This window comes from Martes martes, assembly GCF_963455335.1.
Source record: "Martes martes genome assembly, chromosome: 8".
Taxonomy (NCBI): Eukaryota; Metazoa; Chordata; class Mammalia; order Carnivora; family Mustelidae; genus Martes; species Martes martes.
In genome coordinates this window covers 99,546,032-99,551,381 of record NC_137895.1, presented here as the reverse complement: position 1 = coordinate 99,551,381, position 5,350 = coordinate 99,546,032, and the positions used below count along the sequence as shown (strand labels likewise).

Here is a 5,350-nt window from a genome sequence, read left to right as displayed (position 1 = left end):
AGAAAAATATTAGATGAACAAAATGAGAAATTTAATAAAGAGTTGGAAGGGCACCTGGGTGGCTCAGTCAGTTAAGTGTCTGACTCTTGGTTTCAGCTCAGGTCATGACCTCAGGGTCGTGGGATCGAGCCCTGGGGCTGCTTGACATTCTCTCTCCCTCTCTCTGTCCCTCCCCCACTTGATCTCTTTGGTTTTCTCTCTCAAACAAAGATAGAATATATTTTTTTTAAAAGAGCTAGAAATAGTTAAGAAAGAACTAAACAAAAATTCTGGAGCTGAATAATATAGTGAATGAAATGAAAAAAAGCAATAGAAATAGCTGACAGGGGGCGCCTGGGTGGCTTCAGTTGGTTAAGCATCTGCCTTCAGCTCCCATCATGATTTCAGGGTCCTCGGGTCCAGCCCGGCAATTGGGCTCCCTGGGAGCCTGCTTCCTCCTCTCTCTCTGCCTGCCTCTCTGCCTGCTTGTGATCTCTGTCAAATAAATAAGTAAATAATCTTAAAAAAAAAAAAGACAAGACAAGAACGTGGATTCTTCTCTAGAATCTCCAGAAAGGAATGCAGCCTTGCCAACACTTTAACTTAAGTGAGATTTTCAGACCTCTGACCTCCAGATCTCAAGCAGGTTCCCCAGTGTGCTTAGGACTGGGGGCTTCTTGGGACACAGGGCTCTTAGTGCTAAGAACAAGTCAGTCCCAGGGTATACCCAACATACCCCTCATCGCTTTGACTCCCCCCCCCCGAGTAATATCTGCTTATTATGGCAGTTCAAGTTGGAGTTTTTTTTTTTAACCATCTCTGCACCCACTCTTCCCATATCCCCCACCTATCCAGAAAAGACACCATCTGTGACTCTGAGATTCCTTAGGCAGAGTGGGACATTTGTAACTCCTCTTCGTAACTTTCAAACATTAAAGCTCAGATTACAAATGCAAGTTAATATTTCAGTTTGGTTCTCCATTTTACTTCCACACGTCTGCCCTACAGAATTCAGGGCAAAGCCTGTGTGCCTGACCCCCTCCACCATGAGGGTATAGAGCATTGTGCAGGTTCAAACCGTTCCCACTCATGTCATTCTTTCCTATAGGGGAAAGTACATACTGGTAGTACACTATCTCATGACTAAAGTCGATCACTCGATGAACTTCCTATTTTCAACAGAAAAATGAATGGGCATCTCTACTTCATTAAATTTTAAAATATTTTTTATTTGTCCCAGAATCTGTGTGCCAAACATAGGAGTTGGCACCAAATTTCATAAGGAGTTGGTGCCCAGAGAGTTGTTATAGGTATCCTCTTTGTTGCCAGACTTTTTCAACATAAGCAAATTAAGTAGCTCAGTCTCCAACCTGGGACTCAAGTGGGGACTCAAAAGCCCTCCAATGGGAAGGAGATAGGTGAGAATTTAGCATCACCCCTCAGATCCTTGCATGTTGGGAAGCCAATGTTGGGAGACTTCCAGGGATTAATACCACTACATACTTATTTTCTTATTTATATTTTCTGATTTTTCAGTGATAAATTGTGTGTTGCTTTGCACATAGTAATTTGTTTCTAGTTAAAACAATAAAATAGCTTTAAATGTGTTTAAAGATTGGGGCACCTGGGTGGCTCAGTCGGTTAAGTGTCTGCCTTCAGCTCAGGTCAAGATCCCAGGGTCTTGGAATTAAGCCCCATGTTGGGGTCCCTGCTCAGTGGAGAGCCTGTTTCTCCTTCTCCCTCTGTCCCGCCACTATCCGCCCCCCCCCCCCGGCAATACTCTCTCTCTCACTCACTCTCGTTCTATCTCAAATAAAAATCTTAAAAAAATAAATATGTTTAAAGATTAACAAATGAAGCTTTCAGCATTAGATAATAAAGTATAAAATATATAATTCACAAATGTAAAAATATAATTTTTTTTGCGACCAATACCAACACGATTTTATTGGAATACGGGATGTAAACAGATGTTTTCAAACAAACAATCTAACCTTATAAAAATGTGTGGCATTATTAAATAGTTAACAAAGAAATCCTACGCTCTGATGTGGGTTGACACCTCAAGCTCTAGCCTAGCTTGAAGTCCCCACAGCTGTGGCATGGCTCTGCAGCTGGGGGAGGAGACTGCTTGCAAACCAGACTGGTGACAAGTCCCCAAAATGAAATCAGCCTGTTTACTTTTTAAGGCAGAATCTAGCTTCCTTTGCTAACACGAAGGCTGGCACAATGGATCCTGAGCTTTGACACTGGCTCCAGGAGCTCCAACTAACCCCCCAGACCCCCCCAGATGATGATTGCTCAGTCACTGGGGAACGGGCTGGACCTGCACACACGACCCCAGTCCCTGCCCGTGAGAAGGACACCTCTGCCATCATGTTCACATATGACCTCTTGGAGCTTCCAAATGCAGCTTACCCTGATTATAAAGGAAATTGCTTCTCATGGGGATAAAAAGGCAAAAAGGGTGGGGAGTGGGAGAAGAGTACATTTTTCTCACTCAATAAGTCTTTTCCTAAATACATTCTAATAGGATGTTTCCCCATTCCCCAACCTGCCTGAAGACCGACTTTCCAGCTTTCATTATGGTTATGACCAGAAAGTCTCTATTTCAGAGAGGTGCATGAAAACAGGTGCACACATAGGGATGTATGTGCTGGGAAATGGTGAGGTTTTCCTTACAAGGCTGCAAAAAGAAAAAAAAGGCTACACGGAAAAAATAGCAACAAGATTTTATGGTTAGGCAAATCAATAAAGGTTACAGTGAGCTCCAAGTTATGCACTTCGCATCCAACTTTTGATGAGACAGAGGGACCTGTTCACAGCATCACAAGGTTTCAAGTGATGCCTGCTGACGGCAAAGGGGCCTTTTTTGAGTGCCTGCAGTTTGCTCCCAAATGAATACACTTAGAAGAAAATTGCAGGGGTGAGGTCCATTTCCCAGAGAGCTCATGTCACCAAAAAATACATAAAACATGAATTTGTAAAAGAGCCTAAAAAAAATACTGTCTCTCTTTTAATATCTCCTTTTCATCAATGAGGCTGGTGTGTCAGTATAGACTGCTGACGTTTTGCTAAATCTTGAGCCTGAATCTCACGCCAAAGGAAACCCAGACCACAGTGGAATAGACAGGAAGTCAGATATTCAGAGCTTGTTGACTGAACGGGTTAATTCAACAGTGGGCTCCTGTTAAATAAAGGTAAATGGACAACAACTCCGAGTCTCTCCTCTCCCATGCATTCCAAAGATCCTGAACTCTGGGCATCGTCCTGCCGCCATAATGGCAGCTCCCTGTAGACTAGTACTGGGGCATTTCTTTCTTTTTGACAGACAGTTAGGACTTTACTCTTCTTTGCGTTTAGAAGGAATGACTAGAATTTCTTTTTATCACATTGTAGTTTTCCTTCAAGATTTGGGTTTGGTTGGTCGGTTTTATTGGCAAGCATCAATGCCGCATTACCCATCGCCTTCCAAGTCCGCGAGGGGGCTGCCGTGAGGCCACTGGAAAGCACAGCGTTGTCTGCAGAAGGCTGGGACCGCTCCTTCACCACGGGGTAGAAGTCCGGGTGCTCCATGGCCTCTTTGGCAGTCAGTCTCTGTTGATGGTCCTATCGCAGAAGTTTGTCCAGAAGATCTAGATCCTCGGGGCTGACGAGGTGTCTGTTCTCACTATGGATAAAGTTTTCCCAGCGTTTCCGTGAATGTTGTCCCAGGATATCGTTGAAGCGCAGATCTAGGTCTATGTGATATTTCTTCAGATACCCATACAGCTCATCTGTAGCCAGAACCTTGGCAATGCGAACAAGCTGGTCATAGCTGTGCTGTCCGTGAAAGAAGGGCTCCTCTCGAAAGATCATGCTTGCTAACATCCAGCCCAAACTCCCCATGTCCAAGCTGTAATCATACATCTGATAGTCCACAAGGAGCTCCGGGCCCTTGAAATATCTGGAGGCTGCATGGACATTGTACTCCTGAGCAGGATGGTGGAACTCTGCCAGACCCGCCTATCAGTCGCAGCTTTTTCTGCTGGTGATCCATCATGACATTGTGAGGTTTCACATCCCTGGGCCTGATTCCCTGGCTGTGGCAGGAATCCAGGGCCTTAAGTAGCTCATACTTATCATACCGGATATCAAAGTCTGTCAGGATCTGCTAACGTTGCTTAAGATCTGTAGTATTGATATATTCAAATACCAAACCTGGGGTCTTTGACACAGGGTCCTTCACAGTGTCAATCGGCTTAATTATATTTGCTCCACCACGAAGGTTCTCCAGAATCGTAACCTCTCGTTTTATCTTCTTTTTCTTCACTGGCTTGAGAATTTTTACAACCACTCTCTCATTGTTGGTGACGTTGATGGCCTCAAATACTTCACTGTACTTTCCCCGACCAAGTTTTCCAACCAGTTGGTAATCATCTTGATCACCCCAGCTCGGGACCTGAGCCTCATAGCCCCGGTACTTGCGGCTCCTCAGGCTGTTCACCTCCGGGTAGACCCGGGCCCTGCTGCCAGCAGCCGGGCCGGGCATGGCGGGCGGAATGGGGGGGGGGGTGCGCCGCGGGGCGCAGAGGGCGGCGGCGTGGCGGGGGGCGCGGAGCGGCGGGCAGAGGAGGCGGTAGGCGGTCACGCCAGGCTGGGCCCGCGGGGGCGGGCGGGCTGGGGGTACGGGGCGGGGGGGCGCCGGCCGAGCCGGCCGGGCCCTGGAGCTGCCCGCGGGGTGGCGGGGCGGGCGGCGCTCGCGCTCCGTCCCGGCCTCCGCTCCGCTTGCAACTTGGAGGTGGCGGCGGCGGCACCAGCAGCGGCGGCCGCCGGCCGGGAAAAGGGCAGCGGCGGCGGCGGCCAAAAATGTAATTATTAAATGCTATGTTGTCTACAAAAGAATAATCGATGGAAAATAAAAATACTCTAGAAAAAAATTAGTGAGCAGAACCTACCTACACAGCTCAACACATACACCAAAATAAACCCTATTAGTAAAAGTGTTTACTCCTTTTAACGAAACCATTAAACCATTAAATATTTCAGAAAAAAACATATATGAGTGGTATTACTGATGAGTGACAGATTTTTCAAACAACAGAAGCTATAAAAGAAGGTATCAATACATTTGGCCGCATAAAATCTGTGACCGAATACGCTTAATATAAGTGAAAATATAGAAAAAAAGGATTAGCATGAATGATAAACATTATTTGTTTATAATAAAGGAACTAAAATTTTTTTGTAAATGATCACAAGATATAACCAGTTCGCAAATTAACCATGAGTACCAGCCTTCTTCTCTTACCTGATCCGGACAGTAGGTTCAACTTCATCATCTTACCTCAAGACATTTGCCCTTTAGTTCTGTCATAATTTAGTCCACTGG

The 5,350-nt window shown here is 45.7% G+C and overlaps 1 pseudogene across 1 annotated transcript; it reads right to left on the bottom strand.

Annotated features, from left to right (window-relative positions):
• Positions 1–3,351: 3,351 nt before the first annotated feature.
• On the bottom strand, positions 3,352–4,510 carry LOC308347144 (casein kinase II subunit alpha'-like; annotated as a pseudogene). The gene has a single exon. The product of its transcript is annotated as a casein kinase II subunit alpha'-like (transcript).
• Positions 4,511–5,350: the final 840 nt, after the last annotated feature.